Raw genomic sequence first — 14,915 nt, 5'->3', positions numbered from 1 at the left:
CAATCCATGGATTTACACTATCATAATCCTATACATTTAATAACATATGTTTCTAGGTGCTATCTCCGGAAATTGACTGAAAGGGGCCCAGTAATCTGAATGCTAAATTCCGCCCCCCCTCCCAGTGACTCTGATGTACAACTTTATTTGGGAACCACTGCTTTTGGGCTTACTGTGGTTAAACAATTTTTGGTGACTGTAGAGTACCTAAAGCTTATAAAGAATAAATACTGAATAATTGGGACAGCGGGATTAATCATCTGAAATATGTGAAATAGAAAGAGTTTTTGAAAACAAGAACAAAGCTCCATGACCTCAGTTTTAACTGCCTTTTCATCATACTTCTCACTCACCTTTAAAAGACTGCAATTCTTTCATCAATCTGTTCATATACACCTTTCTTTTGGCTCCAAGAAAGGGAAAAATCCATGTCTCAGACAGCAGTGCAGGTATTTTAAAATAGAATAAAACATGCATAATTTTAGAAACATAAAGACTTAAATGTTTTATTCTAGACATTTATATTATTTCACTTAAAAGAATAAAACTCAGGAACAGAAACAGCTCTCAATTTGGTGAAATCATTTTGGTGGGGAAGGGGTGCATGAAAGATTCCTTAAATAGGGAGTATTAGTCACCTAAGTCCGTATACTCAAGTCTCCTTGAAGGCCACTGCGACTGTTTACCCCACTGTGATATTTTTAATGCTCACCATCAACTGGAAGATTGTTCAGTAATTCTATGCCTTTATCTTCTGTGAGCTCTATCCCCATATTTTGAAGAAAAATTTCCAGGTCACTAGTATCAACCTTCTCACCTTTAAAAAGTAAAACATGGTAATGGTTGAAAATTTGAAGAACGATGATTCTTTATTACTAAAAAAATGTCTGCATGGCATTTGTTGATTAAGCAATGAAGTAAACCTGGCAAGAATGCAAGCTATTGCTAAGATGTAATCTTAGAGCTTTTTGGCTAAAACAATGATGATCAAAGTGAGGCTGTGAGTCAGTAGATGGAAACATTCATCAGAGTGAGAGAATACATCAATAAGGAAAACACTGCTATTAAAATATAATTCTGTGCACACATTAAAATCTTGGTTTTTTTAGAGTCTGCTTAATCACGTATCATAGAACTACACCGGGCTTTTCTCCAGGGCCTTCTTTCTTAACCCAGCCTGGCTCTCTGTCACATCTCAAAGATTTCGTGGTCTTGTCGTCCTCTGTTCTTAGCAGCTACCACCACCTAGTATATTTTTGGGCAGTTAGAAAGTTAGATGCAGTCTTCCAAGCTCACCTCTTTTTTTGTGTCCCAGGAAAACGAGCACATAGAGATTTTTTATTTTTAGTGTTTTAATGTAAAGTGGTAGAGTGAAATAGACAGGGATCACCAAACTATCACAAGCATGGGTAAGGCACAAAGCTAACAAATTTGTTTGGTAACTAATTTGTTTTTTGGTTCCTGGTTATGAGGGTGGAAAGCCCCACTTACCCTTGCCCCCTGCAACTGTTTCCCCATCTGCTTGTAGGATGGCTATGTGTAAACTTTCCTTTACATGGCTCTTCTCTTTAGTTTGAAGATACAGTTTAGCAACAAAACAACAAAATGGTAATTGTGTGAGGTGAAGGATGTGTCAACTAACCTTATTGTGGTAAAAATACATGTATCAAATAATCACAGTGTATACCTTAACCTTAAACAATGTTATATATCAACTACAGCTCAATAAACCTAGAAAAAAAAAAAGAGATGCAGTTTAGGCAGACAATTTGGACATCCTAATCATTTCCAGTTCCTGCAAAAGAAAACTCTGCAGTGCTACTATTGGTAGGAGAGTATCTGGGGAGTTAGCGAGCTTCTGTACAAGGGCCTGGGAGGAAATGTTCACAAGGGTTGTTTTCCCCAAGCTGCTTCAGAACACTTTTGTGAAGCCTTGGACCACAGGAGTTCTAACATTCCCCTGTAACCAGACAAAGGAATGGCTCTTCAGACACACAGAGCATCTTACCAGTCTGCTAACTTGATCAGGCTTTTGACAGACATGGGTCTTCTGCCTCAAGGTTATTATTCTAACCATATCTTTTATTTGTATCATTTCCACTCTCTAAAATGTAAGCACCTCAAAAATTTCTACCCTCTCTAATCTATTCTGTGTTTTACCACTCAAAATTTTCTTTCCATTGATAGCTTTCTTTTCTACCCTTCCTATAGTGCCCTCTTGGACTCTGAATTTCTCTGTATCATCAGTCTCCTTGAACACTCTTACCTTCTTTCTTAACTGAACTTCGCCTCCTCCTAATAGACTTTTCTATTATTATTTTTAAATTTAAAATTTTAATTAATTTATTTATTTTTAGAGAAAGGTACTCATTATTCTATATCCCATTGCCTTAGGCTTGGTATTCTCCTAGATTCCAATTGCTGCTTTCCAACAATACTCAAACCTTTCCTCTTTTGAGATTTATGGCTTTCTTTTTATTGTCACTTATTGACTTGGTCATTTCAGGAGTTTGTCCTATTACTCACAGTCTTCCTCTGCACTGAAACTCCTGGCAGCATTACAGGGAATTCCCGTCTTTTTTTTTTTTTTTTTTTTTCGGTACACGGGCCTCTCCCTGTTGTGGCCTCTCCCGCTGCGGAGCACAGGCTCTGGACGCGCAGGCTCAGCGGTTGTGGCTCACGGGTCCAGCTGCTCTGCGGCATGTGGGATTCTCCCGGACTGGGGCATGAACCCGTGTCCCCTGCATCGGCAGGCCCACTCTCAACCACTGCACCACCAGGGAAGCCCGAGAAGCCCTATTTTAATAACTTTTTATTTTATTTTTCTTTCTTTTTTTTCCTTCCTTTTCTTCTGAGCTGTGTGGCTGAGAGGGTCATGGTGCTCTGGCTGGCTGTCAGGCCTGAGCCTCTGAGGTGAGAGAGCTGAATTCAGGACATTGGACCACCAGAGGCCAACTGGCTCCACGTAATATCAATCGGCGAGAGCTCTTCCAGAGATCTCTGTCTCAACACTAAGACCCAGCTCTACTCAACAACAAGCACGCTCCAGTGCAGGACACCCCATGCCAAACAACTAGCAAGACAGGAACACAAACCCACCCAATAGCAGAGAGGCTGCCTAAAATCATAATAAGGTAAAGGACACGCCAAAACACACCACCAGATGTGGTCCTGCTCACCAAAAAGACAAGATCCAGACTCATCCAGCAGAACACAGGCACCAGTCCCCTCCACCAGGAAGCCTACACAACCTACTGAACCAACATTACCCACTGGGGGCAGACACCAAAAACAACGGAAACTATGACCCTGCAGCCTGCAAAAAGCAGACCCCAAACACAGTAAGTTAAGCAAAGTGAGAAGACAGAGAAATACACAGCAGATGAAGAAGAAAGGTAAAAACCCAGACCAAACAAATGAAGAGGAAATAGGCAGTCTACTTGAAAAAGAATTCAGAGAAATGGTAGTAAAGATGATCCAAAATCTTGGAAATAGAATGGAGAAAACACAAGAAAAGTTTAACAAGGACCTAGAAGAACTAAAGAGCAAACAAACATTGATGAACAACACAATAAATGAAATTAAAAATTCTCTAGAAGGAATCAATAGCAGAACTGAGGCAGAAGAACGGGTAAGTGACCTGGAAGATAAAATAGTGGAAATAACTACCACAGAGCAGAATAAAGAAAAAAGAATGAAAAGAATTGAAGACAGCCTCAGAGACCTCTGGGACAACATTAAATGCACCAACATTCAAATTATAAGGGTTCCAAAAGAAGAAGAGAAAAAGAAAGGGACTGAGAAAATATTTGAAGAGATTATAGTTGAAAATTTCCCTAATATGGGAAAGGAAATAGTGAATCAAGTCCAGGAAGCACAGAGAGGCCCAAACAGGATAAATCCAAGGAGAAACAAGCCAAGACATATTAATCAAACTATCAAAAATTAAACACAAAGAAAAAATATTAAAAGCAGCAAGGGAAAAGCAACAAATAACATACAAGGGAATCCCCATAAGGTTAACAGCTAATCTTTCAGCAAAAACTCTGCAATCCAGAAGGGAGTGGCAGGACATATTTAAAGTGATGAAAGGGAAAAACCTACAACCAAGATTACTCTACCCAGCAAGGATCTCATTCAGATTTGACGGAGAAATTAAAATCTTTACAGACAAGCAAAAGCTAAGAGAATTCAGCACCACCACACCAGTTTACAACAAATGCTAAAGGAACTTCTCTGTGCAGCAACACAAGAGAAGGAAAAGACCTACACTAACAAACCCAAAACAATTAAGAAAATGGTAACAGGAACATACATATCGATAATTACCTTAAATGTAAATGGATTAAATGCTCCAACCAAAAGACATAGACTGGCTGAATGGATAGAAAAACAAGACCCATATATATGCTGTCTACAAGAGACCGACTTCAGACCTAGGGACACATATAGACTGAAAGTGAGGGCATGGAAAAAGATATTCCATGCAAATGGAAATCAAAAGAAACCTGGAGTAGCAATTCTCATATCAGATAAAATAGACTTTAAAATAAAGACTGACGAGACAAAGAAGGACACTACATAATGATCAAAGGATCAATCCAAGAAGAAGATATAACAATTGTAAATATTTATGCACCCAACTTACGAGCACCTCAACACATAAGGCAAATGCTAACAGCCATAAAAGGGGAAATCAACAATAACACAATAGCAGTAGGGGACTTTAACACCCCACTTCCACCAGTGGACAGAACAACCAAAATGAAAATAAATAAGGAAACACAAGCTTTAAATGACACATTAAACAAGATGGACTTAATTGATATTTATAGGACATTCCATCTAAAAACAAAGAATACACTTTCTTCTCAAGCGCTCCTGGAACATTCTCCAGGATAGATTTGTGATTTGGGTCACAAATCAAGCCTTGGTAAATTTAAGAAAATTGAAATCATATCAAGTATCTTTTCCGACCACAACACTATGAGTCTAGATATTAATTACAGCAAAAAAACTGCAAAAAATACAAACACATGGAGGTGAAACAATACACTACTAAATAACCAAGAGATCACTGAGGAAATCAAAGAGGAAATCAAAAAATACCTAGAAACAAATGACAATTAAAACAGGATGGCCCAAAACCTATGGGATGCAGCAAAAGCAGTTCTAAGAGGGAAGTTTACAGCAATACAATCTTACCTCAAGAAACAAGAAAAATCTCAAATAAACAACCTAACCTTACACCTAAAGCAATTAGAGAAAGAAGAACAAAAAAACCCCAAAGTTAGTAGAAGGAAAGAAATCATAAAGGTTGGATCAGAAATAAATGAAAAAGAAATGCAGGAAATGATAGCAAAGATCAATAAAACTAAAAGCTTGTTCTTTGAGAAGATACACAAAATTGATAAACCATTAGCCAGACTCATCACGAAAAAATGGGAGAAGACTCAAATCAACAGAATTAGAAATGAAAAAGGAGAAGTAACAACTGACACTGCAGAAATACAAAGGATCATGAGAGATTACTACAAGCCAATAAAATGGACAACCTGGAAGAAACAGACAAATTCTTAGAAAAGCACAACCTTCCGAGACCGAACCAGGAAGAAATAGAAACAGACCAATCACAAGCACTGAAATTGAAACTGTGATTAAAAATCTTCTAACAAACAAAAGCCCAGGACCAGATGGCTTCACAGGTGAATTCTATCAAACATTTAGAGAAGAGCTAACACTCATCCTTCTCAAACTCTTCCAAAATATAACAGAGGGAGGAATACTCCCAAACTCATTCTATGAGGCCACCATCACTCCAATACCAAAACCAGACAAAGATGTCACAAAAAAGAAAAATACAGGCTAATATCACTGATGAACATAGATGCAAAAATCCTCAACAAAATACTAGCAAACAGAATCCAACAGCACATTAAAAGGATCATACGCCATGATCAAGTGGGGTTTATCCCAGGAATGCAAGAATTCTTCAATATATGCAAATCAATCAATGTGATACACCATATTAACAAACTGAAGGAGAAAAACCATATGATCATCTCAATAGATGCAGAAAAAGCTTTCGACAAAATTCAACACCTATTTATGATAAAAACTCTCCAGAAAGTAGGCATAGAGGGAGCTTACATCAACATAATACAGGCCATATATGACAAACCCACAGCCAACATCATTCTCAATGGTGAAAAACTGAAACCATTTCCTCTAAGATCAGGAACAAGACAAGGCTGCCCACTCTCACCACTATTATTCAACATAGTTCTGGAAATGTTAGCCACAGCAATCAGAGAAGAAAAAGAAATAAAAGGAATTCAAATCGTAAGAGAAGAAGTAAAACTGACTCAAAATAACTCAAAATTGAGTTATTCATAGTGAGGTGAATGGACCTAGAATCTGTCATACAGAGCGAAGTAAGTCACATAGAGAAAAGTAAATATCATATTCTAACACATATATATGGAATCTTAAAAAAAAATGGTTCTGAAGAACCTAGGGGCAGGATAGGAATAAAGAGGCAGATGTAGAGAATGGACTTAAGGACACTGGGAGGGGGAAGGGTAAGCTGGGACGAAGTGAGAGAGTGGCATGGTCATATATACACTATCAAATGTAAAATAGATAGCTAGTGGGAAGCAGCCGCATAGCCCAGGGAGATCAGCTCGGTGCTTTGTGTCTACCTAGAGGGGTGCGATAGGGAGGGTGGGAGGGAGGGAGACGCAAGAGGGAAGAGATATGGGAACATATGTATATGTATAACTGATTCACTTTGTTGTAAAGCAGAAACTAACACACCATTGTAAAGCAATTATACTCCAATAAAGATGTTAAAAAAAAAGTTAATGATTATGAAATGTGAAGATGTAAAAACAAAGAATAGCTATCTGTTGGGCCAGGAAACTGGTAATAATTTAGACTACCAACCAGCCACATAGCAGAGTCACTGAGCTCCCAGTTCCCTGAAGATATTGATAAAGGCCTAACACATATTCCTCAGTTGCTTTTACAGGAAGCAGACCCCCCTCAGATGAAAACTGCTATGCAAGCACATAGAACCCAAACCAATTAAAGCCAGAGGATTGGTGTTGCCTGAAACTTTACCTTGATACCAACCAATCCGAGATTGTGCACAAGCCATTCACACACCCTGCAGCCCCCTCCCCCACGCTGATTGTAAAACCTTTGTCTCCTAACCAACAACTTGGAGATGGTCCTAGGACATTGGTCCACCATCTTCCCAGGTTGCTGGCCTCCCAAATAAAACAACTTTTCCTTTTCTACCAACATTTGTCTCTTGAGTATTGGCCTTTCAATCAGCAAGAAGCCAAACTTGCTGGGCTCATCCGATTACAGTCAATACATATTTGATCAATGTAGAGTAATAATATATTAGATATTAATATTTTTCTATAGGACAATCTGAGCTTTCTTTATATTTCCTAAATGTATATATTGGCATATCAATCAAATACAAGATATAAGGACAAATAAAGATTGATAGAAGAATAAAACCATATATCTTTTAATTTTAGTATTTGGAATACTCACCATCAACTGTTGCTAATTTCAGTGCAGCTAGGAATTCGTCTTTTTTTAAATTACTCTTCAAACTAGACAGAGTATTCCACAGGTCAGGAGCACTCATCTTCTCTTTGCTAAGATTGTGGAGGTTTTCAATAGCATCAGGCAATACTAAAGGGTACATAAAACACAAGTTTTACAACATACTTGTCCAAGAAGTTAATACAGCAAACTATTATCTGGAATAGTTAGGAATTGAGATTTTTATGGTTAAGAAGAATAACAAATACAGTATAAATTAATTGCCAATTTTCAAATATTAAAGCAGAATAAAATAACACAAAATTAAGTATATCTTTGAAGATTCTAAAATATTTCAAGAACTTATAATGTCTGCACCCCTAAATAATCATTATAAAGAATAACTTTCATTGAACTATAGATTTACAAAAGGCTGAATTCACAAACATGTCCAACTGATAAAACCATGAATTAAATAGCTTTTGCTATTCCCCCAAAAATTCTTTCCTGGATAACTACTTCCTCTTTAATATACCACCACAGACCATGGAAGGAAATTTTGTTTGATTAAAATTTCAATAGAAAACCTTTGGAAAGTTTTAACAGGGGAGTGAAGTTATCATATTACAAAAGTATAAAAGATCACTCTGTTGCAATGTAGACAATGAACTTTCTGAAGATCAAGCAGTTAGGAAGCTATTGTAGTAGCTCACACACACAAAAGTGATAGTGGTTTCAACAAGGGTGAAAGTGATAGAGATAAGGAGAAGTGGACAAATACAGGATACATTTTGAGCATGAAGCTGAGAGTATTTAATGATGAATTGAATAACAGTCTAAGGGGGCGGGGGCCATGAAGAACTTATAGGTTTGAGACCTGAGCAACTAGGTGGAGAGTGGTATCAACAGCTGATATAGGGAAGACCAGGGAAAGAATAAGAATTTTTTTTCATACACATTAAGTTTGAGATAAATAAATAGGCTGTCAAAAGGATACAGATATTATTTTAAAGCAATAAGATCACTCAGGAAAAGCCTTAGAGAATGGGACTCAGAATGGAATCTGGGATCACACTAATACTTAAAAGTCATCCAGAAAAGAAGCAGCCAGCAAACAAGACCAAAAAGGAAGGGGTATATATACAATGGGATATTATTTAGCCACGAGAAAGAAGGAAATTTTGCCATTTGCGGACTTGAGGGTATTACTTTAAGTGAGATAAGTCAGACAGAGAAAGACAAATACTATAAGAGCTCACTTATATGTAGAATCTAAAAAAGCAGAACTCATAGAAACAGAGAATAGAATGGTGGTTACCAGGGGTTGGGGAGTGGGGCAACTGGGGAGATGTTGGTCAAAGGATACTAACTTGCAATTAGAAGATTAATGAGCCCTGGGGATCTAATGCACAGCATTGTGATTATAGTTAATACTGTATTATACACTTGAAAGTTGCTAAGAGACTAAATCTTAAATGTTCTCACCACAAAAAAGAAATAATATTTATGTGATGTGATGGGGGTGTTAGTTAAACACTACGGCGGTAATCATACTGCAATGTATAAGTGTATCAAATCAACAGATTGCACACCTTAAACTTACACAATGTCAATTATATCTCTTTTTTTTTTAAAAGAAAGAGCCAATAAGATGAGAGGGACATTAGGAGACTACAGTGTCACAGAAGACAGAAGAAGAGAAATTTTTAAGAAGAAACATATTAAAACCTGCTAGAGGTAAACAAGATGAAGACAGAAAATTGACCATTGGATTTAACAAGATGAGATTTAACTTTTCGTAAAAAGCTAGTATGAAGTGGCAAGGTCAAAAACCTGAATGAGTGCTTTTAAAGAGAGAACTGGCAATATGGTAGACTGAGAATAGCCAGATTCCCCTTCAACCTCAAAAATAAAACATATTCTAATACTAAATTAAGAATATCAATAAATATAATATTTGCTGGTGCTTACGCAAGCAACACATCAGGAACAGTCCAATTCTTTGAGGGTGGCCACTCTACCACAGCTCACCCCCAATACACCCTGAGAGTCCACACAGGCCCCGCCTGCCTTGTGGTGTGGCTCCACAACAGGGTGGGGGCAGTGGAGGCTGGGGGCAGTGATCGGATGTGAAGTCCAAAGTAGACTTGCACCCAATACTGCATCTGAGTGGAGTGACGGAAACAATTGCTGGCCCCTGCACAGGTAGCATATTGGAGATACCTCAGACCTCTGTCTGTGATCGATATAAGCCGAGAACCTGCATGGACCCCACTTGCTTCAGCTCTCCTCCCCTTTCAGGCAAGGGTCCCGGAGCAGGAAGAAGGGAAAGCACACACTTAAAGCGAACAGAGCCAGGCCTGGCCCAACCCTCAGGGCTTCTGCTTCAGCAACTTGGGATCAAACTCCGCCCTGATAGGGCAGGAATGGCCACTGAGCAGAGAAGTCCTACCTCACACCTCACTCCATCTCTAGCCCCTCCATCTCTAGCCCCACCCCTACCAGGTGATAGCTGCCAGCACACTCTGAGAAAAGATGTGACCTGTGTCCATGCCAAATCCAGCTCTCCCACCAAAGGTATTGTGCACACCCTGTCTGTATAGGGATGCCCCCACATAAGAAAACCCCTTCAAGACCACAGTAGGTAACTGTTTTACCTAAACAGAGGCAGAGAAAGTTAAGCAAAATGAAAAGGCAGAGGAATTGCTCTCAATTGAAAGAGCCAAAGAAAACCCATGAAAAAAATTAATAATGAAACAAATAAACAATTTACCAGATAAAGAATTCAAAGCATTGGTAATAAAAATGTTAACTGAATTAGGGAAAAGAATAGATGAACAGTGAAAGATTTAACAAGGAACTAGAAAATATAAAAAAGACTTAATCAGAAATGAAGAATTCAATAGTTGAAATAAAAAAAATACTAGAAGAAATGATTGGCAGACTAAAGTGATACAGAAGAATACCACCTGGAAAAAAATGTAATAGCAACTGTAAGTACAATAAACAGTTGAGAGATAAACATGAAGATGCAAAATATGACATCAAAAACACAAAATGTGGGGGAGGTGAGTAAAAACTGTAGACCTTTTAGAATGTGTTTGAACTTAAATGACTACCAGTTTAAAACAACCCAATCAAAAATTGGGCAGAAGCCCTGGATAGAGGTTTTTCCAAAGAAGACATACAGATGGCTAAAAGGCACGTGAAAGGAAGCTCAACATCACTAATTATTAAAGAAATGCAAATCAAAACCACAGTGAGATATCACCTCACACCTGTCAGAATGGCTATCATCAAAAAGTCCACAAATAACAAATATCGGCAAGGATATAGAGAAATGGGAACCCTTGTACACTTTTGGTGGGGATGTAATTTGTTGCAGCCACTGAGGAAAACAGCATGGAGGTTCCTCAAAAAGCTAAAATAGAACTACCATATGTCCAGAAATTTCACTCCTGGGTATATATTTGGAAAAACAGAAAACACTAATTTCAAAATATAGATGCACCCCAATGTTCATAGCAGCACTATTCACAATAGCCAAGATATGGAAGCAACCTAAGTGTCCATCAACAAATAAATGGATAAAGAGGAAACGGTATGTGTGTATACACACATACACACACACACAAACACACACACACACACACACACACACACACACACAATGGAATATTACTCAGTCATAAAAAAGAACAAAATTCTGCCATTTGCAGCAATTTGGATGGATCTAGAGAATATGATGCTTAGTGAAATAAGTCAGACAGAGAAAAACAAATACTGTATAAAATCACTTTTGTGTGGAATCTGAAAAAATAAAACAAATGAATGTATACAGAAGAACAAAACCAGACTCACAGTTATAGAAAACAAACTAGTGGTTATCAGTGGGGAAAGGCAAGAGGGAAGAGGGGATGGGACAAAACAGCTGTATGGGATTAAGAGATACAAACTAGTATGTATAAAATAGATAAGCAACAGATATATTGTATAGCACAAGGAATTATAGCCATTATCTTGTAAACTACAAAAAATAAAAGTAAATGAATAAAAACCAAGATAAAAGAATAAAAACTAAAATTCTATGACAGCCACATGGAATGATCAAGTGGCTTACATAAAATCTGAATGAGTACATGATGTAAAAATATATGTCCAGTCATTGGATGTGCTTGAAATGGTTTTATTAAAATTATTTTCTATTGGCATTTACTTTAATTAAAAAAGTACTTGAAGAAAAAGAGTGAGAAAGGAAATATAAATACAGATATGAATAAGATATTATACAACCCTGTGCCAATAAAATTTTTTATCTCCATGAAACTGAAATTCCTAGGAAAAGTGCCTGACAATGCAAATAATCCTTTCATCCAGTTAATCAATTGTGTTTCCTTGTATAGGAGACAAATTAAATTGATATATAAGGTAAAAATAGTTGTTACTTAAAGTGCACTATTACCTAATATATGGCACAAAACAACGCATTCCTACTTTTAGCCCCAATCTTCAAAGTACTAATTTCACTCCAATATACATATATAACTTTACATTTTTTTACAGTGAGCTTCTTAGTGACAAAGACTGTCTTCTTCATTTTAGCACTCTCACAGCTTAACATATAATCTGGTACATAGTAATGGCTCAATAAATGTTACTGAATAAAGTGGAAGATGAAAAAATATATGAACAGCTGAAACCAGAAATTCTGCATTATAGTACTCAACTATGGTCACTAGATGGCATCACATTCCCAAAGTAAGAAAACATTTTAAACCTTCCCAAAATATGAATTTCATATATGTGGTTCTAGCTCTTTATAATAAAGTATGAGGTTGAACAGTAAGATTATGATAGCTTTCAATTCATTTGCATGTGGAAGTTCTAGATTTAGGAATCAGTAATGGAGAAGATTAAGATCAAACATAGCACGAAGCCAGGCATTTACCTGCCTGATGATCTTTAGGATGGCTAGCTCTTTTAATACATTATACTCTTCTAAAATCTGTCAAACCATTTAGTCGACAAAAAGCACAAGATACAATGTTCTAACATAATTTTTCAGAGAAGTGTTCCGTGTTGCTCATCATAGTATCAACGAATTCTTTAAAATTCACTTTTTTTGTTTCTGAAGGGAAAAGAACACATTTTCTTCGGTATCTTCAAATATTAAATTATTTTGATAAATACTGAATTATATAAAATAAGTTATATATTCAGGGAGATAACATAATTATATCCAACAGCTAATACTAACCACTAAAGATATATGGGTATAAGGGGGAAAAGCAATTCAACTAACAGGCAAAAGCTAAACCCTGAAAATACCAAGAAAATTTATCAAAATCCTCTAGCCACAAGTGTACAACATTTTTAACTTTAAACTTATCTTGTCTTGGTCTTGCAACAACTCAGTAAAATATGTAGGTAAAGAATTAGTATGTTATTTTACATGTTTTAAAAAAAACACATACGTGATATGATTTTTTTTTCTACGTTCACAGTAGAAAATGCAAGATCAGGAATTAGAAGCGAGCTCTCTTGACTCTCTGTTTCTTCTACATCAGGCTAACATTCACATTGATATCCTTAGTATACTGTTGAAACCACTAAACATCTTAATAGTCATTTTATACCTAGACAATGGCTTTCCTTGATTATGTATAACTCTTCATAATATCCCAATGGATAAAATATTTCTAAGAATTTTCTGAGGCCAGATATAAAGGTTTTATATAAATATAATGAGCTTTTGATAACCCTAGTCCTTGCTTACCCCACTGAGAAAAAAATCCTAATGCACTGTAAAAAATACAGCACAGTATACTTCCTATTCCCAATATTAAAAATCTTTGAGCGTTTACTTCAAAGAGCACCAAATCACTTTGTATTCTTAGTCAAATTTTTGGAGACAAAAAAAAAGAGACCTTGAAAAATTCTGGGGGAATTATAGAGTTAGTTAAGATTTACATTCCTTAACAGGAACATATAACTTTCTAAATATTTGCAACATATATTCGTTATGAAGCGTGATTATACACCAAACCACTGGGAAGCCACCACCCAGCTGAAGAAGATTATTAATACCACTGCCTCTGTGCTTTTCCCATTCCATTATCCTGCTTCCCCCACAAAGAGAATATTACTGAATTTTTTAAATTTACCAATCTTTTGCTCTTTTACATATAATTTGTAACTGGATAAATAAATTATTTTTAATTTTGTTTTCAAGCTTTTGTTACACTATAGCGATCTGAGACTTGCTTTTTTCATTCAATATTATATATCCAACAATCATCCATATGCTATATTGCTATGTTCATTTTCACTAATGTGTACACCATTAACATTCCATTATACAACAAAGGTATATACCACAATTTATACGTTCTGTCACTGATCATGTTGTTTCTTTTTTTGTTGTTATTATTAAGATCAGTGTTGCCATGAACATTCTTGAATATGACTCCTTGTAGATCAGTGCAAGAGATTTCCTTGAATTTATAGCTAAAAATGGATTTTTCTAAGCCACAGGGATATGAAAACCTTACAAAATACTACATGTTTTTCAAAGTTGTTTTATCACTTTCACCATATTTACCAACACTTAGATTAACAGACATCTTAATTTTTACCAGTTTAGTGGGTATAAAAAGATATCTGTGACCTAAATTTTGCATTTCCCTGATTACTAATGATGTTGAGAAGCTTTTCATATGATTATTAGCAATTTGTTTTTCTTCACCTGGAAATGACTGTTCTTGAAATTTAGCCATTTTTCTATTGGGTTGTTAATTTATAGGGGTTCCCTATATATTCTCTACAACAATTCTTTGCTGTTATAAGTGTTGCAAATAATCTTTACTCAGTTTGTGGCTTGTTCTCCTTGTATTATGTTTTAGTAAAGAGAAGTTCTTAATTTTAATGTAACCAAATTTATCAATCTTTTCTCTTCTGCTTAGTGATTTTGTATCTTTTAAAAAATCCCTCCTAACTCTAAGTCAGAAAAGTTTTCTTCTTTTTTTCCTAAAACTTTTACTGTTCACATCTGGAAATTATTACTGAATATGGTATATAGATAAGGATCCAATTCCATTTTTTTCCATTTGAATAGTTAATTATTCCAGCACCATTTATTAAGTGGTGCTTCTTTTCCCTGCTGTGATCTAACACCTCATTATATATGTTGCCATATATGTATGTAGATAGATTTGGAAGTTCCTTATCTTGTCCTATTGATCAATTTCTCTATCCCTGTGCCATTCTCACACTGTTTAAATTACTATAGCTTTATAATGAGACTTGACATCCAGGAAAGCTGGTCTCCTTCAACACCACACACACACACACAC

At 36.2% G+C, this 14,915-nt stretch overlaps 1 protein-coding gene across 10 annotated transcripts in view; it reads right to left on the bottom strand.

Annotated features, from left to right (window-relative positions):
• The window catches only part of LOC116745913, a 62,194-nt gene that overhangs the window by 27,165 nt on the left and 20,114 nt on the right, over positions 1 to 14,915 (bottom strand). For 9 of the 10 annotated variants that reach the window (XR_004347581.1, XM_032617056.1, XM_032617048.1 and 6 more), the window contains 3 exons: positions 7,570 to 7,713; positions 713 to 817; positions 354 to 432 (listed from right to left, as the gene is read on the bottom strand). The gene's annotated coding sequence lies outside the window, so the exon portion shown is untranslated. Of the gene's footprint in view, positions 1 to 353; positions 818 to 7,569; positions 7,714 to 14,915 lie in introns of all 10 variants that reach the window. The other variant, XM_032617055.1, reaches the window with a different exon arrangement.

The sequence above is a fragment of the Phocoena sinus genome, chromosome 20 (genome assembly GCF_008692025.1).
Source record: "Phocoena sinus isolate mPhoSin1 chromosome 20, mPhoSin1.pri, whole genome shotgun sequence".
Taxonomy (NCBI): Eukaryota; Metazoa; Chordata; class Mammalia; order Artiodactyla; family Phocoenidae; genus Phocoena; species Phocoena sinus.
The sequence above is the reverse complement of the archived record's forward strand: the minus strand, read 5'-3'. Positions and strand labels throughout refer to the sequence as shown.